This window comes from Pipistrellus kuhlii, unplaced genomic scaffold (assembly GCF_014108245.1).
Source record: "Pipistrellus kuhlii isolate mPipKuh1 unplaced genomic scaffold, mPipKuh1.p scaffold_m20_p_1, whole genome shotgun sequence".
Taxonomy (NCBI): Eukaryota; Metazoa; Chordata; class Mammalia; order Chiroptera; family Vespertilionidae; genus Pipistrellus; species Pipistrellus kuhlii.
The window spans coordinates 40,516,674-40,542,147 of record NW_023425404.1 but is presented as its reverse complement, the minus strand read 5'-3'; the positions used below and the strand labels follow the sequence as shown (position 1 = coordinate 40,542,147).

The 25,474-nt window shown below is 36.6% G+C and overlaps 1 protein-coding gene and 1 pseudogene across 5 annotated transcripts in view; both read left to right on the top strand.

Moving 5' to 3' along the window:
* The window catches only part of TCF12 (transcription factor 12), a 307,685-nt gene that overhangs the window by 29,715 nt on the left and 252,496 nt on the right, over positions 1 to 25,474 (top strand). The window lies entirely within an intron of this gene.
* On the top strand, positions 6,511 to 25,210 carry LOC118720710 (annotated as a pseudogene).

The window sequence follows — 25,474 nt, the reverse complement described above, 5'->3', positions numbered from 1 at the left end:
GATCTCTAGGGGCCGAGCTTATATACAGAAAGTAAGGTTAAAGAATTGGATGAATATGGGAAGGACCTTGAGGCCATCAAACCTCAGAGGGAAGGCAGGAAGGGTGGGGGTGGGGAGTGGGGAAGGGGAGAGATCAACCAGAGGACTTGTATGCATACATATAAGCATAACCAATGGACACAGACACTAGGGAGTTGAGGGAACAAGCAGGGGTGGGGGTGGGGAGGGAATGAGGGGAATAAGGACATATGTAATACCTTAATTAAGAAAAAAATCACTATTAATTTAATGAGTGAATGAATGCATGAATAATAGGCATTGTTTTGGCACTTCTGATCAGAGGTTAGAAAAATGGTCAAGTGTTCTGGTATCGTGAAATAAAGATAAATTATCATTTGACAGAATAGGTAGTAATATAGAAATGTTCTTATCTTTGCTTTTCTTAATGTTTATTTAGAACATAAGAAATCTTTCACATTTGGTGTTTGAATCTGTTATTACCATGTAAATCCATGCCATGTTTTTGTAGCATTTAAAAAATATATCTAACTGAGAAATTTTAAACATAAATTTCTTCTCCTTACTGAGGATAACAAGTCTGCTCTAAGAACTAGGTAACGGGCCTCTTTGAAGCAATACATTTTCGTTTTCAAATATTTGTAATACTTGTGAGTGTCTTTGTCATCATGAAAAGAATTTTCAACAATGAATTGCAGTATTTGAGAGAAAGATATGAATTAAAAATAAAGAAATTACATGACATAAAAAAAGAAAAATGGGAAAAATAACCTGGGGTGAAGATGAACAACGCAAAAGTGAGTTAACCCTGCTGGCCAGAATGTAAAATGATACAAGCTGCTTTGGGGAACAGTGTTATGGTTCCTCAGAAGAATAATCATAGAGTTACCATATGTCCCAGCAGTTCCACTCCTAAATATACACCCAAGAGAGTTGAAAACATGTCCATTCAAAAACTAGTATATAAGTGTTTATAGGAGCATTATTCATAATAGCCAGAAAGTAAAAAGCTAAAGATCCAACCAATGAGGGCACAAAATGTTACATATCCATACAATGAAGTATTATTGGGCCATAAAAAAAGGAAACAAAGTACTGATATATGTTACAACATGGATGAACCTTGAAAACATGCTAAGTGAAAGAAGCCAGTCACAAAAGAACACATATTGTATGATTCCACTTATATGAAATACACAGAATAGGCAGATCTGTAATGATAAAAAGTAGATTTGTGGTTAAGGTAAAAGGGGGCAGATGAGGAGTGGCTGTTAATGGATATGGGTTTCTTGGGGATGGTATATAAGAATAATGTTTCAGTTGATGTGGTGATTTGATGGTTGCAACACTGAATATACTAAAGCTATTGAATTGTCCCCTTTCAGTATTTGAATTGTGTGGTATGTATATTATTTCTCAATGAAGTTATTAGAAGAAGAAGTGAGTTATCCATCCTTAGGAATTAATAATAAGGCCCCCCGCACCGCCAAATCACTAAAATGTAAATTACTATACCTTGTAAATTGGTACAATTCTTTTGGAAGGGACTTAAGCAGTATAAAACAAAACTGCATATGCATTTATTTTTTGACCTAGCAGTTCTACTCCTGAAAATTTACCCCGAAGAGTCACCTCTAGCAATACAAGAATGCATATAGAAAAGACTGTTCATTGTAGCATTGCTTGTAATTGCAAAATGTTAGAAACAACTTAAATGTCAATATAGAGGAGAGTGAGTAAATAAACTATGGTACATTCACACAGTGCAGGTATGTAAAAGAATGAGGAAACCTCTATGAATTGATATAGAGTGATTTCTAGGATATTTGTTTTGGTTAAAAACCACAAGCAAAATGCAAAAGAGCATCTACACTCTACTGCCTTATGTAAGAAAGAAGACAACATAAGAAAATACATATATCTGCAATGAAATATAGGAAGGATAAATCAGTAACAGACACAGTGAGTAGGAACTGGGTGGAATGAATGGGACTGGAATGGGATTAAAGGAATGGAGGAGGTTGTGACATTATTGAGTATGCCCTTTTTCATGGTTCTGATTTTGGAACTATGATAATGTTCCACATTTAAAAGATCTGTGAAGTTAGATGAGAAAGTATGAAAATGGACTAAAATAGAGACAAACAAACTCAACCGATTTAAAATAACAATTCCGTGTGAGTTGAGGGGGAGGGACAAACTAACACAAATAACTTTTTGAACACAGTTGTGGACTATATGGGCCTCAGGTTTGAAGATAATAATAACTGAAAAAATATTGAACTCTGCCTACATAGAACTCTGCTTTGTAGGCTTTCCTTCTTCTTTTTGAAATAACAGAGAGGAAGAGAGAGGGATAGAGAGTTAGAAACATTGATGAGAGAAAACCATCGATCAGCTGCTTCTTGCACACCCCCCACTGGGGATGTGCCCGCCACCAAGGTACATGCCCTTGACCAGAATCGAACCCGGGACCCTTCAGTCCACAGGCCGGCGCTCTATCCATTGAGCCAAACTGGTTTCGGCTGTAGGCTTTCCTTCTTTATGCAGAGGTATGGGTTTACAAATCCAAAACTGCTGTACTTTGTCTGTAAACCAGGATTGAGCAAATAGTCAAATAAAGATTATATGGGTAGTGGAAGCCAGATTTCTTACTGTTGGAAGAGGAAGTTTTAAATACTATAAAAAGGGGAAGGCTAGAAGGAAGAAATCCTATAATGTTCTATTGGAATTTGAAGTGTCAATATAAATTCTTTCTTCCTTTTTTCTTTCCTTCCTTTTTTCCTTCCATCCATCTATCCTTCCATCCATCCATCCATCAATCTGCACATCCATTCATCAGTCAATTCATCTATAGAAATGAGTATAGATGAGAAATGTGTGAATGTTTGTATATATTAATTTATTTCATATTCTTCTATATTAGCCCCTTGCATGGATTTGCTTCCTAGATGATTTTTAGTCAATAAGTTTATCATTGACTAGATTTGCTGAGTGAGATTTTACCAAAATTTTTTTATTTAGATGTTTATCTTTGTTTTTATAGTTAGATCACTTACAGAATGTATTTGTTAAATACATTTGCTAAAACATTAGACTTCTAGCTATTTAATTGTGAATAGTGGATATTCTTGACATATATTTGGCTTAATTTTGTGAACGTCCCCCAGATTTTCTTTTTAAAAAACATTTTCAATGCTGATAAAATATTGGATCTCCTACAGCAAAAATTTTTAGCTTATTTTTATATGTTGATTTTTTTTACAGAGAGAAAGAGAGGGATAGAAAGTTAGAAACATCAATGAGAGAGAAACATCGATCAGCTGCTTCCTGCACACCTCCTGCTGGGGATGTGCCTGCAACCCAGGTAAATGACATTAACTGGAATCGAACCTGGGACCTTTCAGTCCACAAGCTGTCGCTCCATCCATTGAGGCAAAAGGGGGGTAAAGAATCTAGAACAAGATGGGAAATGTTTGGTCCGAGAGCTATGTATAATGCTATGATATCATTTGGTTTGGCCCTGGCAAGGCATTAGGGATGTGTTAATTAAATGTTTGACCAAATATAGCAGGCTAATTCTTTTAAAGGAGGGACATTTATCTTTTCTTTCAAAAAATATTTTTATTGATTTCATAGAGGAAGGGAGAGAGAGAGAAACATTAATGATAAAAGAGAATCATCAATTAGCTGCCTCATTGGGGATCGAGCATGCAACCTGGGCATGTGCCCTGACCAGGAATTGAACCTTGACCTCTTTGTTCATAGATTGATGCTCAATCACTGAGCCAGGCTAGCAGTCTAATTTTGAAGTTGATAATATTGTATGGCCTGCAAATGATGCTATAAATATCCAAATGGCCCTTGGCAGGAAAAAGATTTTCCACCCCTGATCTAGACATTTGATCAAAGATACATGAAAAGCTCACAACACTTGTGAACATATTCAGTGTCATTAACATTGTTATCAGAGAAGTGGACATTAAAAACACTATGAGATACACTGCACACTGATGAGAATGGCTAAATTAAAGCATAATCAATACACACAGATATTAGGGTGGGTGAGGACATATGCTGGAAGTGGGGTGGACTGGGGTGAGGTCAATGAGGGAAAAAGGAGACACATGTAATACCATATATAATACTTAAAAAAAAAAAACAATAGCAACATATGAAACTACCAAATGCCAAATGTTGTTGAGGATGTGGAACAACTGGAATGATCATTTTGTAAGTAGGAGTGAAAAAAATGATGTAGCTACCCTGGAGCACAGTTTGACTTTATATATTTTTTATTTAATAAAATCAAACATGCACTTACCGTATGACCCAACATTCCCAATCCCTGGAATTTATCCAAGAGAAATAAAAACATACATACACAGTTTTTTTCCAGAATGTTCATAGAGCCCTATTCATAATAATACCAAATGGGAAGCAACCTAAGTATCAACTGGTGAATAGATTTATACAACAATAAGGATATAGTATGATTGAATCTCAAAACCACCAAGCAAATGAAAAAAGATGCTATATACATGAAACATCTACATGAAACGTCTCTATATTAATGATTCTCGTATTTTTTTCTGTTACCTAAGTGATAGTTATTGACTTCAGAATTTTAACACACTAATTTGTGATGTTATAGCTTTGTTCTTTATCCTAGGTTGATAGTTTATTGTAGTACAAGGTGTTTTTCAAATCTGTGAAACGTTTGGTGCGTAAAACGTTTTAGAGTTATTTGGGTATAGCTGCTAATTGAAACCTCAAGAAGATGTAGTTGTTTGTGGAGAATGAAAGTAGCTGTGGGAGTATAAAATTGTTATAGTAAAGGCTCATGTGCTTTCAAAAAAGGACCCATTTAGGCTGGTTCAAGTAAAGATATTTAAATCGCAGAAGTACAACATGAAAACGAATATAGTTAGGTCTTATAGGAATTAAAAATTGGAACAGAGTCTGTTTTCTCTGTGCTTTAGGGGACAAAGAGTCTCTTTCAATTCATGTTCCCAGGTGATGTCTGCTTTGTAGTCCTTTCACTGACTAGCTTCCTTATTTACCCCATTGATTAAATGCACAAGATGTCAGCTTAAGGACTATCTTTCTGTCTGCCTCTTGGTTTCAATTTGCAAATGAGAACATTTGGTGATCAATAAGCCAGTGGATTGGATTGCCTGCCCATGTCTGATTCAGTTAGTTGGGATTAGAGACATGATTGTTGTTAACTGGTACAAACATGGCTGCCTGGGATGCCCATTTAATTGGGTCTGTTAGTGAGGGTTTTGTATGTGTGTATTGTAAAAATAAATTAATTCTTCATTTAATAGGTTACTTTTGAGTACTTTTATACATGTCCATTAACAGACATTTTTTGAACACTTATAATAAAACTAGAGGCCTGGTGCACAAATTTGTGCACCAGTGGGGTCCCTTGGGTTGGCCTGTGGGATTGGGCTGAAACCAGCTCTCCGACATTCCCTGAGGGGTCCCAATTGTGAGAGGGCTCAGGCTAGGCCAAGAGACCCACCAGTGCACCATCAGGGCTGGGGAGAGATTTGGGAGGTTGGCCAGCTGGGGAGGGACTGTGGGAGGGCTCCAGGGCATCTCTGGCTCATCTTACTTAGCCAGACCCCCCCAGCTAGCTAACCTACCAGTCAGAGAATTTGCCCCCTGGTGGTCAGTGTATGTCATAGTGAGTGGTTGAGTGGCCTTAGCATAGCATTAGCATATTATGCTTTGATTGGTTGAATGAACTACTGGACAACCAACACTTAGCATATTAGGCTTTTATTATATAGGATACAGTGTCAGGTGATGGTGCTACAAAAATGGCTAGAGTCAGATATAATGTCTACTCCCAAGGAATTATAGTAGCACATCTATTATATAAAACCCAATATGCAAATAGACTGAAGAGTGGAATAACCAAACAACCAAATAACCAGTAATTATGATGGGCACTGACCACCAGGGGTTGCGCATGGAACATTGGCCATGGCAGGATGGTGGAGCAGGTGAGAAGGGGCACCAGACCAAGGCGGAGAGCTGGTCACTGTCATGGGGCAAGCCTCTGGTGGTTACTGAAAATTTTTTGCTCTCGTGCACCACAGTCTTGCTTGGTGCTCACACTTGCTCTTGCACCTGTTGCTGGTGCCTGACGCTAGTCCCAATTGCTCAGCGCCATCAGCAGGTGTGAGTGGCACCCACTACTGGCTCCAGCCCCAACTGCTCCACGCTGTCAGCAGGTGTGAGTGGGACCAGTGCTGTCAATGTGCAGTAGCAGCAGCAGTGAGAGCGGGGCTGCCAGCAGACAGGGGACTAGGGGCCATGGTAGTAGGAGCCAGGTGGTGGCGCAGAGGTTGGGCCAAGACCTGCCCCTGTGCCCACCGTAGCCTCGTGGCCCACAGTTCCTTTCAAGGTGCACTAATTTGTGCAGTGGGCCCCTAGTAAACAATAATGTAGTGCAAAGATGATAAACAGGTAATTCTAAAATGTCAAAGTACCAGTCTTCAAAATGAGAGTGATATTCTGCTTCATTGTCTGTCACCCCATTTAATGTACATGGGAGTGTTGTAAAAAAAAAAAAAGTGTGAAGTGTAACAAAAAATATTGTAATTGTTTCAGTAGACTGTTTAATTGCCTTCAATTCTAGTAAAATTACAGTTTGAAATACTCTAATTTCTCTTATTTCACCCTAGGAAGAGATGTCATTTTCTTGAGACTTTACCTTTGCTTTCTTTTTTTGTGAGGCTATAAATTTTGTGAGGTTTAAGTGTGCTGCCCTCTTAATTCTCCTACAACATTCTTTGATGTTGTCTTGCCTTTCTGTATTTATTTTTACTTTCCTCTTTGAATTTAACATTTGAACTTCCATATAAATATTTGAAGGTGTAAGTTTATACCTAAGTATTCATTGTACATATATTATTTTTACTACATTGTTCTGTTTTTTTTTTTTTTAAACTAAAATGATTCTTGTTGGCATTATTTTGTATTTGCATAAGTTTATATTGATTAAACTAGAGACCTGATGCACAAAATACGTGCAAGGGGCTCTGCTCTTGCAGCCATGGCAGCTTGCCTTGGCTCTCGCAGCCCCAGCTTTGTCCAGAAGGTAATCTGGAGGGATGTCCAGAAGGTTGCCTGGTCTAATTAGCATATTATGCTTTTATTATTATTATAGATTATTATAGACTAGAGGCCTGGTGCATGAAATTCATGCATGGGGGTTGCGGAGTGTTCCCCTCAGCCCAGCCTGCACCTTCTCTAATATGGGACATCCCTCACAATCTGGGACCACTGGCTCCTACCTGCTCACCTGCCTGCTTGCCTGATCATCCCTAACTGCCCCCCTGATAGCCTGGTCACTCCCAACTGCCCTCCCTGCTTGCCGGGTCATCCACAACTACCACTCCCCACCCCCAGCCTGGTCACCCCTCATGCCTCCCCACCCCCCTGCTGGCCTGATCACCCCTAACTATCCCCCCTGCTGGCCTGGTAACCCTACACAGCCTGATGTTTGGTTGTTTGCTCGCCCTTCACTAACCCCGTGCGGGCTTGGTCACCCCATGCAGCCCTCTGTTCAGTCATTTGGTCATCCTTCACTAACACCCCCTGCTGGCCTGGTCACACCATGTAGCCTGTTTGGTTGTCCATTCGGTGGTTTGGGTTGCGACATTCACTTAGGCTTTTACAATATATAGGCTTATATGTAGGTGACTAACCTGGAATAAAGGTGCCTATTACTTGCATGATTTTGAATCTAGGTTATTTTTCCTCTAGCTCAACTACAGTTTTGTTGTTGCTAATCCTCACCTAGGATATTTTTCCCATTAAGTTTTAGAGAGAGTGTGGGGGGTGGGGAGGAGAAGAGGGTGAGGAAGAGAGAGTGAGAGAGCGAGAGGTGATAGACACATTGGTTGCTTGCCTCCTGCATGTGCCCCAATTGGAGCCAGGAATCAAACCTGTAACCCAGATATGTGCCCTTGAGCGGGAATCAAACCCAAGACCCTTCCATTCTCAGGCCAACACTCTAACCACTTAGAACACCAGCCAGGGATCAACTACAGGTTTTATTATTTAAAGCCAGATATGTTATGCTTTAAAATTACATTGCTTTCTGAAGTTAATTTTATTGAAAAATCTGAAAGTGATTTTTTTGCTTCTCAATTGAGGCCAATACATGCCACAAAGTAAATCACATACTATTAAAGAAAGTGCTCACTCATATTTGGATGACTCTTATTGGATGAGGGAGTACTTCACCTGATTTTTCTGTTGGCACATTACATTAAAATGACTGTCACCAAAATTAGCTCTTCACAAAGGTGGCTGACAAATGCATATTATCCTACCTAATAAAAGAGTAATATGCAAATTAACCAATCAGAGCGAGTATGCAAATAAATCCACAGAGAGCTGGAGGGAGGCTTGGGTTTCCCAGGCAATGGAGGAAGCCAAGCTTTCCACATGCCCTTGCTGGTCCAGGCCTCCACTCAAGGGTACAAAGTTTCAATTATAGAAGGTAAACAAATCCAAACAGAAATGGCTGCTGGCCACAGAGTGAGCAGGAGGCTTGGTTCTGCTCCAGGATACAAACTTTCAATTGTAGAAGATAAATAAATTCTAGATACCAGGCTTTCTGCTCGGGTCACCAGGGGGTGAGACTGGCCTGCAAACCACTACGGGCCCCTTACTTAGGCCGCCCCATACCCCAAGGGAACCCCCACCCTGATCCGGGACACCCTTCAGGGCAAACCAGCTGGCCCCCACCCGTGCACCAGACCTCTATCCTATCTAATAAAAGAGTAATATGCAGATTGACCATCACTCCAACACACAATAGCTGCCCCCATGTGGTCAAAGATCCTGCCCCCATGTGGACACAAGATGGCCAGCAGGAGAGGGCAGTTGGGAGGCACCGGGCCTGCAAGGGGGGGGCAGTTGAGAGGGACCAGGCCTGCAAGGAAGGACAGTTGGAGGCTATCAACCCTTCAGGGGAGGGCAGTTAGGGATGACCAGGCCAGCAGAGGAGGGAATTTGGGGCATACAGGGGGCATACAGCGGTTAGACATCAATCAGGCTGGCATGGGAGTGGTTAGGGGGTGATCAGGCTGGCAGGCAGAAGTGGTTAGGGGCAATCAGGAAGGCAGGTGAGCATTTGGGAGCCAGCAGTCCTGGATTGTGAGAGGGATGTCTGACTGCTGATTTAGGCCTGATCCCACCAGGATTGGGTCTAAACAGGCAGTTGGACATCCCTCCAGGGGTCCTAAATTGGAGAGGGTACAGGTGGGGCTGAGGGACACCCCCCCTCCCACCCCATGCACAAATTTCGTGCACCGGGTCTCTAGTTTACTATAAATGTATCTTTTGTGCTGGGTTATATGTGTAGTTATGGATTCTGGAATTTGAAAAATGGCATTCATATAATGATTTGGAAGAGCCCATGTATATTCTTAAAATCATATTTAAACATTGCAAAAGCAGTACATACACACAGTTAAAAAATATAAAGCAAAAATAAAAACACCATATTCCCACCACCTAGAGATGATATTGTTAATACTTTGTTCTTCCAGATATTTTCCTATGTAAATGTATGTACGTACATGTATTTATTTCTTTACTAAAATTATACTGTATTGTATGTGCTATTTTAGTACGTGCTTTTTTTGGACATGAATAGCTACACAAGTGAAGTAAAAGCTTTTTTAGCTTACAATTTCTGCTTTTCCATGTTAGCAGATTTTCATCTATCTAATACCCAATTCACATATTATTTTCAGTTTTCTGGAAAATATTATTTTGAGTTGATCTGTTCGAACCAGGTGATTAATTACATTTGATAATTATTACCCCTTAAGTTTTTTTAAAATCTAGCACCATCTCTCCCCTCCCCTTTTAATGGCCCTGACTTTCCAATTAGACCTTGCCTTTTATTGTACACAAAAGGGAGCATGTTTGGTTGCTTCCTATTGGTGTTATTTAACTTATTCCTTTATATCTTTTATTAACCCCCCCCTTTGTATCTTGTATTTTAATTTTAAATCTAGCTGAAATATAAATGGAGGGGGCTCAATCTTTAAAGTAGATCAGTATGGTAACTATAAATATTGAGTTATTTTAGTCCTCATCCTCCTTTTTGTTCAGAGTAGAAAATAAGAGTTTTCATGAGTTACGTATATGTACAAATTTAATTTTGAATAAATTAATAAAAAGAGGAAATCTGGACTTATTAATGTCCACAAATACTATTATTTGTAGTCTGTGATAATTTACTTGAGTCTAAATTCAAATTATCTGTAGGGTTTTTTTTTTTTAGAAATATTTAAAACATTTAAATTAATATTTCTATAAAAAATAAAATGTGAACTAGGTGCAGTGCTCAATCATTTGCATACCATACCTTGAGTTAATGTAACCGTTATTGATCAAATTATAGAGTTTTAATCAAAGGATTAAATGTTTACATTACCATATGACTTAGTTTTGGGAAATGCATATTGCTTAGTGCAAAATGTCTTTCTTTTCCTTTTCTAAAAATTGAATCTATTGGGGTGATATTGGTTAATAAAATTATACAGGTTTGAGGTATACAATTCTACAATACATTTTCTATATATTGTGTTGTGTATTTATCACCCCAAGTCTAGTCTCCTTTCATTGCTATTTATCCCCCCTTTAACTTCTTCTGCCTCCCCTGTCCCCACTTCCCTCTGACGATCATCATCTCTGTTCATGAGTCTTTCTCTTTTTTTCTTTGCTTAACCCATTCATCCTTCTCACCTAGCTCTCAATCCCCTTCCTCTGACATTGTTAGTCTGTTCTCTATACTCATGAGTCTATCTCCACTTTATTAGTTTCCTAGAGGCCTGGTGCATGAAATTCATTCATGGATGGGGGTAACTAGGCCTGGCTAGCGATCAGGGCCAATAGGGGCTAGGCCAGTCAGGGCTGTGCCAGAGAGGAGGTGACAGTCGCTGGGCTGGATGTGGAAGGAATGGATGTGGGGCGCTCATGCCGCCATCATTGGTGCTCTGCCACCATGCGGTTCCCTGCTTTCCCTCCTCCTCCTTCACTTGCCGCCATGCCACCACTGCAGTGGGCGGGTGACAGGCCGATTGGGGCCTGCCAGCCAGGGAGAGGGATGGGACACAGGAAGTTGGCAACTGGCTCCTCGGAGGGAGCTGTCCATAGGTCCCTCTGGGAAAGGGGCTTCATCTGCTTCCACTCACCCTGTGTTCCTCATCCCAGCCCAAGGGCCAGGGGGGGGGGACCACAGGAGGTTAGCCGGCTGGGGAGGTTGGTTGTGGGAATGTGCTGACCATCAGAGGGCAGCACCTGTGTTGAGCATCTGCTCCCTGGTAGTCAGTGTGCATTATAGTCGGTCATTCTCGTCATTCTAGTTGTTTAGGCTTTTATATATATAGATTTGTTCATTGGATTCTACTTTTAAGTGAAATCATATGGTACTTGTCTTTCTCTGACTGGCTTATTTCACTTATCATAATACTCTCCAGGTCCATCATGTGTAGCAAAAGGTAAGATTTCCTTCTTTATTATGACCAAGTAGTATTCCATTGTGTAAATGTACTACAGCTTTTTTATCCACTCATCTGCTGATGGGCACAGCTGCTTCCAAATCTTGGCTATTGTAAATAATACTGCAATGAAATAGGGGTGCGTAAATTCTTTCAAATCAGTGTTTCAGGTTTCTTTGGCAAAATATTTTCACATTTAAGAAAATTGATTCCTGAGAGACTTGATAATTTGAACTATTACTTATTTGAACCTTTATACTTATTTTTCTTTGTAATTGGGAAAGTGTTGATAGACTCTGTTATGTTAAACCTTAAAATGAAGGTGTCCAGACACAAACTGCCAAAACATGAATAGATGTTTCTAAGAATATATAAGTTACAAAGTATGAACCTTAAAGTTGTTTTTTGTTTTTTGTTTTTTTAAATCCCACTGGTAATTTTATAGTTGTGGGGAAAACAGAATAGGGGGATTAAAATTACAAACAAACATGAGTCCTTATATATTTTCATATATGTTTTAAACCAAAAGCAATAAAGAACTCTAAAACAGAAATAATTTATGAACATTTAACAAATTTCAGATTAGATGAGCAGCCTGCAGTTTATTTGTTCCTTGATCTAGATTACTAAAAACATTTCAGTTTCCTTCTTCCAAAGCTTCAGTGGTGTGGTAATATTAATTTTTCTGTCATGCTAATTGAGTAGTTTATATCTTTTCCTTCACTCAGGAGCTTACTATCTTTCTGATTTTATGACTCAAAAGTAATTGATGCCTGCTACTTTCCCACTGTGGACCCAGAGACAAATTAAATTTGTATGTGAGCAAGGAAAAAACTTTGGAAAGTCTTCACTTACTCATTGATTATTTTTGACCCTTTTCTTTGCTTTTCAAAACTTAGGCAGGAGCATAATTGAGCTCTCTGACTTGGATTATTCTTTCCAAATCTAAATTCCCTTTCACATCAGACATAGGAGTCCTGTTTCTAAGGCCTGGTTTTTAGTTTCCTTTCCTAAACTTGGCCATCTGCTTTGTCTTTTATATATTTTAAGTAATCTCATGTTTTAAATGAGCCTCACTTGAATAATTAAAATTAGTTGAGGTAAATGCAATCTGAAGTGAATCTGCATGAATACAATTAATTGCCCATTAGCAGGTAAGGAGAGTTTATAGTTTGTAAGGAATGTGTAGGTATTTATATATACCATGTTAATGTATTGTGGTGTAAAAGGTGATCTTCATTTTTCAAGTTACAAAAGCAACATTACAGGAACAAAACAAAAGGAAAATTTCTTCCTTTTAACGTAATCTTAAGCAGTTTATTATTTTTTTTAATTTAAAATGGTCTTTCAGCTCTTTTCTTAAGAAATGTAGATTTTTCTTTATATCCATGATTTAAATGAATTACCTATTTTTATTGCTCAGTAATGGGCCAAATTGCCCTCATCTATTTTGGTCATTGACCCAACATCCTTAGAATATGATATCATTTTAGAAAGTAGGGGATAAAAAGGCACCTGTGCTAATAGTATCTGTGATGGGAGGTTGCCTAGTCTATCAAAAATTCTTACTACTTCATAACCTTTCCACCCAAGTCCTTTTCAGGAAACACTTATTATACCTTTTTTTGTATTTGAGCACTCTTGGTGGTAATTTGAGTTGGCCTCAACTTAGGACACTGACTATTGTGGAGGAAGTTAATCTCAGTGCCGGGTATGATGAACAGCGTGGTAAGATGGGATATCAAGTTTTGGTGGAAAGGAGGTAAAATATAAGTCACACCTAGTGGACAGTTAACATTTTGGAAATATCCCTTTCTAACATGTATGGCTTGGAAGATAACTTGTTTCAAAAGAAAGTATGGACATTAGATAATGTATATTTTTTATATTTTTAAATATTTTATGGCCTTTTGCACATTTTTACCCATGATACTAGAAAGTAGTACGCATAAATATGATTGTTTATATCCAGGTATATTTCTTTTGTTCCACTGTCTATTCTCCTGGGTCAATTCACCTCCCATCCTATAAATTCTCATTGTGTTAATTTAAAAAACCAGAAGGAAAAGGAAAAGGCAGAGGCCAGATATATGGGAATATGGTAGTAGAGGGTGTGGTAGGAAGGAGAGTTGGAAAAACAAGGCTAAGAGTATTAATCCAATGATTAATGAGAGGGATTTCTATATGTGGTTAGTAAATTTTCTGGGATGGAAATTTCAGAAAAGAAAGTTCTAAAGTTTTTTGGCAAGTTGTAGAATAGGTTAAGTAAGTATTAAGATTTGTAAGGAGACAGTTTTGAAGAAAAGCATAATTTTAGTGTAAGTGTTGTCATGCTTATTTAGAAAGGAATTAGTCTTGCTAGTCATATAAAATGGTTTAAAATAGCTGGTGAGTAGAACAGCTTTTGATTGCAATTCATGATTATGTGATGAGGTACTACAGAATTCTTGGTTCAGTTTTCCAGATCAAGCTGAGTTTTCTATGCCTTTGATTTCAGTCAGAGACTTTGGAATTTGCTGAGGTCTCAGAGTTAACAATGCCGAGGGATCAGAGGATGACTAGTTTAGTAAAACTAAACATTGTTTTATACATTTTAAAATTAGGTATTAGAGGCCTTAGCCCATGTGGCTTGGTTGAGTGTTGTCCTGTGCACTGAAGGTCTCAGGTTCAATTCCAGTCAGGGAACATATCTAAGTTGCCAGTTCAGTCCTGGTCAGGGTGCCTATGAGAGGCATGGATATTTCTCTCTCACATCAACGTTTCTCTCTGTCTCTCCCTCTCCTTTCCAATCTCTCTAAAATCAATAAAAAATGTATTTCAAAATAATAGTCCGATTTTATAATACATTCTATAGCATTTGAAAGAAAATTGAAGCTTCTAGTGTTTATGAGAAGGTAGTTCAAAAAACAGGCCTTACTGTTTCTGAGATAGTAATTATACAACAACAGTGTGGCTTGTTGGAAAATGAAAAAAACAAACAAACACAAAAACCACAAAAAAACCCCACAAAAAACTAGTAGAATAGACCCAGCGTGGTTTCATTTACCTGTAAGATGTTCCTCTCATAGGTAGACCATGGTTTAAATTTAGTGGAAATAGACTGGGGTACACTAATTGTAGCAATATTTTCAGAACTTTGTGGTTATATTATTGTGTAAATTATATAATCCTTCTTTGAAAGTACTCTTCATTACCCAGGTAATAGTAAGTTCTAGTTTCTTTATTATTAAAAGTTATCAAAGGATAACAAAAAACAACAGACAAAGAAAATCATACTTCAAAGCCAGCCAGTCAAATAGCCAGGACTATTGTGTAAATTATCAGTTAAAATAGACTGCTCAAGAAGCTAAAAGCTTGATTATTCTTTATTTTTTATCTTTTAAGAAAGGAGGTAGGATTAGTTTGAAATTTTTATAATACTCACCAAGATTAAAAGTCTAAATTATAATTAGAAAGCTTCCATATTCACAGGATGTCTTATTTCTTTAATAGCTTCACCATGGATTTTGTTGATGGTTTTAATCTTTTATCCTTTGCATTCTCTTTTAAATTCTGTCTTAAAATATTTTAAAATTGTTATTGAAAGATAATAAGAATTCTCTTTATTAAATCTCTTCATATGCAGTTTACAGAATCTTTACCAGTATTTTTGAAAGCAGATATACATGTAATATAGGGGTGTCGAACTCAATCAGAGAAGGGGCCAAAATCTAAAATCCAGCCTAAATCGCGGGCCGAATGGTTTACTGAACAGTCATAAACTGTCATTGTGATGGAAACGCAGCGGAGTGCAGTGATGACAGCGTGGTGCGGGCCACATTGCAAGGCCTGGCGGGACGGATTTGGCCCGCGGGCCTTGTGTTTGACACATGTGAATTGTAATACAATAAAAGCTTTTAAATAAATAAGTTATTTTCTTCCTCATATGGGAAATAAGAATTCTTAATTTCATTGTTTTTAGATTTATAGTACTATGTGTTGTTTCACACAATTCTTTTTTTAAAATACATTTTTTATTTATTTCAGAGAGAAAGGGTATGGGAGATAGATATGGAAATATCAATGATGAGAGAGAATCATTGATTGGCTTCCTACTGGGGATCAAGCCCACAACCCAGGAATGTGCCTTGACTGGAATTAAACCCCAGACCTTTCAATCCACAGGCTGGCACTCTTATCCACTGAACCAAACCAGCTAGGGCTCACACATATTCTTAATGGGTGTTTCCCTCAAACTGTTTCTTTTTTAAATACTCAAGTGTATTCATGGACTAATACCTAATGCTCTACATATACCTTTACAATTATACATTTGTCCTTTAGTCATAAAAAAAGAATATTTTATTGCTGAAACTCTCCAAGTGTTCTTTCCCCCATCAAATGTTTTTAAAGTGATGTTTATCAAAATATTCCAAGTACATTTTAATTCATTATATTTATTACTTTACACCTTCAACAAATGAATGTCTTCTATTTGTGTCTTTCTATGGAAAAGGTAAGAATCTTATATTTCTCTTTAGTTTGTCACAGTAGTATGAGAATTGAGCATAAAAACATCTACATTTCAGGGTTGCATTATGCATAATGCAGGGCTTAATGCATAAACTTAGCATTGCTAACTCTACTCTCATAGTCCCTCTTGTACTTCTGTTATTGAATTGGTTGACAAATAGACCTCTCTCAGAAGGACAAAATTAAACCTGATGCTAGGATATGATGGCAAGGTGCAGATTAAAAATTCTCAAATCACTTAATTCCCACCTGTTTTCTTATCAAGTGTGATCAACTAGAACGAAAGTCAAGTATATTTTAGGGTAGCATGTGCTTTAAAAAGGTAAAAATTTCAATCTCAAATAATCAGTCAATAAATTTCTAATTGAGTATCTACTGTTGTTTTAGATATGTGTGGGGATCTGCAAAACTATTAAGATATGGTTTTTGCTCCTCTAAACATAGTTTTTCAAAGTCTCTGGAAACTTAAAACTTTGGAGTTTACTAAATTAAGTAATAAAACATATTAAAGATCTAGGTATTTTGAAATGACAGAATATTGAAATATTAATCTGAGTTGGCCTGGTATGAAAAATCTTGAGGATAGAATTGAATCTATTAATTAAATGTCTTGTATTTTTAAAATATATTCTTTAAAATGTGAAGGTATCACTAATCTAAGAAATGCTAAGTATTTAACTTGCCACTTAAAATTTAAGGCTTCTAAGAGTTTAAAGTTCAAATTAAGTTGGAAGAAATTATATAGTTGTGATAAAAAGTGCATAAAGTATAGAAATTTATTTTTGAGAAAATAATTCTTGTATTTTTTCTAAAGAAATTAGTAGTTTAAAATATATTGCAGTTTTATGTGTGGTAAAATTTCAACCTAGGTCTAATTAAGAAAGAGGATTAATTCTGTGGTCTGAACCAAATTTTTAATATAAAAACCCATATAAATTTAATTGATATATTTTAGAATAAGTACAAAAAGTATCTATATATATAAAAAGAGTCAGGGTTGTAACATCCAAAATGACTATAGACTCGACCGAATGCCAGGCTGTACGTGCAGCAGGCAACAAGGCTGAAATGCAGTTCAGCCACCTTGCCAGCAGCCTGGTGTGGCTGCTGATCAGCCCTGCTTCTATGATCAGGTCTGAAGATAGGTTTGGAGATGCTGACTGGCATAGAAACCGACCAATCAGAACCTAAGGTGTGGGCTGAGGAGGGGTTTTACGGGCAACAGATGTTTGGTGTAAGGTGTAAGAACATGATTCAATTTTTTTAATGATCAGTTTGGCAGTATAGTGCATATGGCTGGGTATCAGTCCAAAAATAGGGATTATCTATTTTTGTCTGCCAAGAGCATCGCCTTGTGCTAAAAAAGGTTCCCTCCCCCAACTTAATTCTATATAATCTAGATAAAAGGGTAATATGCTGATTAGACCGGGTCAACTGGCCATCTTCCAGATGTCCAACTTCATTCCAGACAAAGCCATAGTGGTGGGGGCTGAGGCAGAGGCAGTTAGGGGTGATCAGGCAGGCAGGGGAGGACAGTTGGGGCAAGATCAGGCCAGCAGGTAGGGGCAATCAGGCCAGCAGGGGAGGGTAGTGATCAGGCTGGCAGGAAAAGAGTAGTTAGGAGCAAGATCAGGTAGGCAGGTGAGGGCAGTTAGGGGCGATCAGGTAGGCAGGCAGAGGGGTTAGGGATGATTAGGCAGGCAGGCGAGTGGTTAGGAGTCAGTCATCCTGGATTGTGAGTTGGATATCCCTCAAAGGGTCCCAGATTGGAGAGGGTTCAGGTCCGGCTGAAGAACTCCCGTCTGTGCACAAATTTCCTGCACTGGGCCTCTAGTGTAATATAATATTTAGGTTATATATGTATATTTGATATTCTTTTCAAGTTAAAATTCAAGACTGTAATCGAGAGATGGCTTTTGGAACATTCCTAGGTCCCTGGAGTGACTCAGAGATTTATTCTCTCTTCTTAAAAGAAATATATTTTTAATTAGGCCAATCTAATATACTTGAAATCACTTGGTAAGCTTTATCAAATAATAATTAATAACTATATTCTATTCATATACATATTTTTTAAATATTATAAAGGTTTTAACCTCTAAGGGAGGGCAAGGCAAGATTGCTGAATATTTCTTAAGCAGACCAGATAATTCAGCAGTGGAATGAATTTTAAAAACAAAAGCCCTCAGGCTCCGTTTTCTGGCTAACAAAAAGAAAATAGGATTCCATCAAGTCTCCGATCTTCCTACTCCAGGACTTTGTTGAGTTTCAAAGGAGATTAAAGCATGGGGAAAACACTTCACAGACATTTGGTTAAAGCGTAAAATGTTTGTCCCTTGCTATAAAACAAGTCATGTTCCTGGCCCGAAGAAACTCTAAGGAGGCTAGTCATGGTTAGGGAGAGGAAGCCAGGTGTTGCTACGTGATATTATTACCCAGCCCCCTCAGCCACTGGGCTACATTTTGCGGCATGGGTTCTTGGCAGCATCAGCTGCGATTAGGTAGACTGGGGTGTTGGTGGGGCCTGTGTCCCACTTGGGGGAAGCCAAGTGTTGCTTTGTTGGTGCCAGGTTCACACTGCTGTTTCTCTGTAAATGGCAAGTGTGTGTCATGGCAGCTCCTGTGTTGAGGGTCTGCCCCCTGGTGGTCAGTGCACATCATAGTGACCACTTGCATGGTGGGACAGACACTTAGCACATTAGCCTTTTATATATATAGATACACATTTGTACAAATACATGCATGGACATATGTATATATACAAATTTAAGGAAATGTGTATGTCTGTGTACATGTGAGAGAAAGGAGAGGAGGGAGGAGAATCGGAGGGAGGGATATGTGTGGATGTTGACGATAGGGATGGGGTAGTGGTGAACTGGGTCCATTTAGCTGTTTAATCTTTGTACTAGCTCTGGTTTGCAGTTTCATACCTTTATTAGCACTTAAGCTCATCACCAATTCTATTAAAAAAATAAAACTTAAAACTTCTGTGTAAAATAATAATCAAAACATTCTGTATGCCATACAAAGTAACAATAGAAAAAATTTTAAAAATAACAACAGAATATGGATTAAACTACTGTTTTACTAATCCTAAAGAAATGTGAAATGTTTTTGATGGCATATAGACACCCAAAGAAGCTATTTCGCTTTGGCTGTTTAATAATTAGTGCATGGACTATAGTTCAAGACAGGAAATGAAGAATACCTGAGCCAATTGGAATGGTAATAGGAATTTAGGTAAGCAGAAACTAATGATCCAAATTGGAAGTAGACCAGCGCATTGGGGATTAACACCCTTCCATTATGAAAAATCCCTTGAGATCACAGATGACCTCAGGAGGCTCTAAAAAATACTCGGATTTTAATATTAACTGTGTTAAGTACCAGTAAATGTGGTAGAAATTACCTTTCTTTCTACTTAGTTGTAGTAACTGACTGTCAGGTTTTGACTCAGTAAGATGAAATTAACTCTTGGGTTGGAATGCTGTATTTCCTTTTTAAATATAAAAATCTTCAGTATTTCTTAGGTTAAATATGAAGTCCCAGATCTTTACAAATATAACTTTATAAGAAGATATACTTTCATACACTTCTAGTGCTTCTGTGATGCTTTTTTCTTCAATTTCTGTGTTCTTTGCTGACAACAGCAAGTGTGTGTACTTTGTGAGGTCAATAAATGCTGATTCCTGCAAGAAGAAAGCTCTTAGGAAGTGAGCTTAGACTTTGTGAAGAGGAAGCACAAAGAATGAGGCAATTGAATGAGGAGTATTGCAAATGATTATGTAAAAGTGTGAGTCAAGCCAAATTAACTATATTTCCCCTGGGTCTACAGATTTTCAAAATAAACTACACATATATAGTTTATTTTTTTTATATATTAAATGAGCTCAATGACAAAAAGTTACTTTCTGCAATATTTTGTAAATGATAGAATTTAGAAGTTAAATGTGTTAAAACCAACAGGACCAACTATGAATAAGATTTATTATTATTAAATGGTATGTTTTGAAGAGTGGGCAAAAAGGGAATAGGAACATTTTGAAATTATGCCCAAGAGTTTTCAATCCTTTGTTAGCCTTCTATGATGCTATAGATGACTGCAATTTAGAACTTGAAACCTGAAAGGCTTATGTATTGGATGATTCAAATACTGTTGAGTTTTCCACATGGCTTAAATTCTTTACAGGAACAGTTTTAAAAAACATAGCATGAGAAAAGGATCATATTTATTTTATAGGATTTGAAAACCTGTGACCTCTGTTCTAAAAATATGAAAGCGTGGTCTTATTCAAATTTATAAACAAATTGCCTTATATTATTGCTTACATTTCACTTTTTTTGTGTGTATTATTAATGTTGACTAAAATTAACCGAACATGTTGACAGAACCAGAAAAAAAATTGAGCTTGTGTAGCTAAATAAAACATAAATGCTACTTTTTGAAATAAAACTTTACCCTTACAGACTGTTATGTGTGATATGTGTTTCCATGAGGAAATGTTGATTAAGTAGTTTCCATTTTGGTATTACAGTATGTCCTGTTGTAAGTTGCTGACTGTGGAAAAAAATCTTTTAAGTAAAAAAAAAAAAAAACAGCTAAGCTTAAACCCCTAGTATTTATTATGGCAGAAACCAGAAATAGAAATCTCCTAGCAATTTTATAACCTATTGAGTTTCTGCCTATATTTTAGAGTAAATTAATTTCAAAAGTTTTAAAAAGAGGCTGTTGACTATAGAACTGAGTTATTTTGTATTGTATATCCTTATATACAAAGGGTCTTTTTTTTTTTACTTGCTTTACTAAATATATGTATGCAGTTCTTTTAAAACAAACAAACAAACAAAAAAAAACACGCACTTCATCCTAGAGTGACAGTTGTCTCTGTTTTGTACATCTGTAAGAGATGTTAATCTACAATTTATGCTAATTAAATATAATTCTGACAAGATTTGTTTGTATATAGTACTTAACAGGATAGACATTTCAGATGAAACACAAAGTCTTCAAAATCTGTTAAATGAGTAGCTCATGGTTGGATTTTGTAGGATATTTAACTATCCTTGACAATAGAATCTGGATTTGTAATGTTAGTCTACACAAGTAAGATAAGTTTTTGAGGCACAATGTTATATAACAACCAATTCTTGAATTTTGATGTATTCTTGCAAAATGCAGTATTGAGGTGAAGCCTTTTTCTTTAAATTGTTACCAATAGGGTTCTGGATTGTGGTTTTTGCCCTGTGAATAAATGTTTTAAGGTTTTCTCTCAGTGTTTGCTTCTATCATCAAGAAAAGAGGGGAGAGTAGGAAAACTCTTACAGCTGCGATTTTAAGCAAAGTTAAGACTAGTCAGTGTTAACTAGCTATGGGATCTTTGTTACTTTCAGTAGTTTTGGTACATGATATGACCAATAGTTTTTACTTTTTAAAAGTTTGCAGTTTAATATTTTGATGATATTAAATTCTTTACCAAGTTAACATTGTGCTATAAAGGGAACAGAAATATGAGTGACACTTGGAAAGAAAAGCTGATAAAGTGGTATTCTAATTTAAATTTGTGGTTTGGGAGAAATAAATTTGGACTTTAACATCATTCAGAAATAAAACTTACATGCATTTTCAAGATAAACTCAGGAAGTAAACCATAAAGCAAAGACTGGTTTTTGTTTCAGAAAACAGAGAAGATGTGACTTTAAAATGCCTTTTAACTATTTAAAGTAAACCTCTCATTTATCAAGTTAGAGTTAAATTGGTCATAATGATATATCATATCATGTATATTAGTATGCTGTTGTATGTTTACAGTTAATAGTGGGCTTCAAAACAACAACTAAGCAATAATTATTGAACAAGAAAATTAAAATACTACTTTCGAAAACAATCATGATTGTTTCATTGCTTGTACCTTAGTGTTAGCAGAACAATTATCTGATTTTTTAATAGTTGCATTTTATTTTTAATCAGTAAAAAATATGTTTTTGTTTGAACTGTTTAGTTAATAAGAACTTCTATTGCACAATATGACTTAAGATGTTAATGCTATGGTTATATAGTGTATATGGAGTATACATGGAATATATTTAGGGTTTTGGTCACATTTGTTACTGTGTTTTAAAAATATTGAAACTAACATGAATGTAGAAGATAATATTTGAATTAAACTTCAGATTATATGAAGTATCTTGCAGTGTGCCTGAAAGCTACTTCCAAAGTAGTGACCTTGAGAGTTCAGATCGACAACTCTTCTGATGAAACAGGGCCTTCTCTTTTTTATGTATGTGAAAGAATGTAAATCTAATATTTTAATTCTTAACAGTTTGATTTATAGATAATGGTGAATACCAAAGTGTTATTGAACCTGTATATAAGTAACTACATAACTGCAATCCAAGTCACAAAATTTTTTTGGTCTCTATTTTCTTGAAAATTTACGCTATAATATTCTAGTACTATATCCTGATCTTAACAATGGTATACTCACTTAAGAACATTGGGGAAGTACAGAAAAAAAAAAAAAAAGTGAAAATGCAGTTTACCATTTAAGATAAGTTAGTTATATATTTTTATGTTGATCTCCTTTCCTTATTCCATGTGTATATCATATTTGTTTATACCAGTGGTTGGCAAACTGTGGCTCTCGAGCCACATGTGGCTCTTTGGCCCTTTGAGCGTGGCTCTTCCACAAAATACTACTATGTGCAGGCGCGCACATACAGTGTGATTGAAACATTGTGGCCCTTGGCGCAGAAATCGGTTTTTGGCCTGGGCGAGTCTATTTTGAAGAAGTGGCATTGTAAGTGTGGGTGTCGAGGACAATGGGAGACACGGCTCAGGCGGGCCACAGGGAAGGTGCACGCGATTCATGCACGAGTTGACTGAGCCAGTCAGTCAGCACTGTCATTGTGCAGTGGTTAGTACTAGTCACTTCCGCAAATCCCGCGTGTGACAAAAGTACCTACTCGAAGCATAAAGTTCCCTGAATTTTTTTCAACCAGCTGCAAATCTTACAGGTATTTTTGTCATCAATTTAAGAATAGTAATTATTTTGTGTTGGTGGCTTTATTATTATAAAATGAAACTTTTTTTTAGGTGCCCTGTTTGACATGGCTACAAAGAAGAAACAAAGTAAAACAGAAGACGAAAACCGTGAATTTAAAGTGAATGGACTGAGACTTTCACATTTATTCAAAACTTAAATGGTCTTCCGACCTGTCTTATTTGTCAGGAAAAATTGGTGCATAACAAGAAATCAAATTTGGAGAGACAATTTACAACTAAACGTGTCATTTAGTACTAAATATCCTGTTGGTGATGCAAGGAAGAAAGCAATTGAGGAACTTCACAAGGGTCAAGAAAAATCAAGTTCTGTACAATCTTCCAACAATGTTAATATTGCAAGTTTTGTGGTTAGTCAAGAGATTGCTAAGAGAGGAAAACCATATTCCTCTCTTAGCAAAACCATATTCAGACTGCGAATACATAAAAAGTTGTTTTATAAATGGATCCGAAGAGCTATTTCGTGATTTTAAGAACAAAGCAGATATTAAAAAAAAAAAAAATTAACGAGTTACCATTGCCTGCTAAAACAGTGAAAGATAGAATAGTCAAAATGTCTTCGAATATAACTAACCAGCAAGTCGAAGATCTTAAATTGCTTTCAGCTTTATCAATAGCAGTTGACGAGTCTTGTGACATAAAGGTTACAGTGTAAGTTACACTTTTGGTACCATTTATTTTATCTACAGGTCCTAAAGAAGAACTTTTAGGATTATTGTCACTCAGAGATCAAAAACATGTGGAGACGATATAGCAAATGCTGTAGTTGAGTGTATTGAAAAATATATTCCACTTGATAAAATTGTCTCAATTTCAACAGACGAGGTGAAAAGTATGACCAGCGTAAGAAATGGGTTTGTTGCTATTTTGAAAGAAAAAATTAATCACGAGATACTTACTTACCATTGCATCATTCATCAAGAAGCGCTTTGTGCGCAGACATTTCCAGAAGAAATTTGCAAAGTTATGGAATTGGTGATTAACATTATCAACTCCATTATAGCTAAAGCTCTTAATCATCACCAATTTAAAGAATTTTTAGTTGAAATGGAGAGTGAGTATGCAGATCTGCTGCTGCATTACAAGGTACGTTGGTTATCAAGAGGAAACATTTTGAAACATTTCGCTTCCTAATTAACATAAATTAAAGCATTTCTCCTTGAGAAGGGTGTTCACTATCCAGAACTAACAAACTATCAGTGGATCCAAAAATTTTATTACATGTGTAGACGTTATTTCTCATCTAAATCAGCTTAATTGTAAACTACAGGGGAAAGGAAACACAATTTTTTCGATGTTAGAAGTTATTTCATTTGAAAACAAATGATCTCTTTTTGTTCAAGATTTTGAAAGAGAAACTTTGATTCACTTTCCAAGCCTGTTGAAACATCACCAAGAAAATAATTCTGATATTGACATTTGCTATTTCAAAGCAACACTTTCAAATATGAGGGAAGCTTTTCTCAACAGGTTTCAGGAATTCAGAAACAGCAAAGTGACTTCAGCCTTAGTTAAAAAACCTCTTAATGCTACTGTAACAGAATTAAAATTTTCTCTCTTTAATATTGACCTTGGCAACTTTGAAATACAATTGCTGTATTTAAAAAACAAAGAATTGTGGAGCTCGAAATTTGAACGTCTTTGTGCTGATACAGAAATATTGAAGAAATAGAAATGCAAACTTAGTTCACGGCACAAGTGGTCTGCTTTGAAAGACCTGGAGAAGGAAGATATGTTGATTTTTTTTAACAACTGGGATAGTATTCCTGACTCATACAATCAACTGAAAAAACTAGCGTTTGTTATTCTTTCCTTATTCAGGTCAACATATTAATGTGATCAATCATTTTCAAGCATGAACCTTATCAAGAGTAAATTGAGAAGTCGTCTTATTGATGAGAACCTGGAATTGTGCCTAAAATTAAAAACAACAACATACAAACCTGACTTACCCAAACTTTCCAAGGAGATACAAGGCCATTGTTCACATTAGTGTTTGTCTGTCATTGTCATGATTTAATTTTATGAATATTGTAAGGAATTTAATTTTATCAATAAATATTGTTATTAAGTATGATATCAAGTTTTATTCAATGTACCTATAGTTTAAGACTTAAAACTTTAACTAAAGTTTATAAAGTTAATTTTAGGGAACGTTGTGGAGTGATAGATGTAGGGCTGAGGATTGAGAAAGGAATGTTGAGATGGTTTGGACATATAGAGAGTTTGAACGAAAGGAGATAGACGAAACAAGTATACAAAGCAAGTGTGATTGGGAGAGTTGGAAGGGGTTGACCTCAGTGAACATATCTTAATCAGATTGAGGACATTTTTAGCAAAG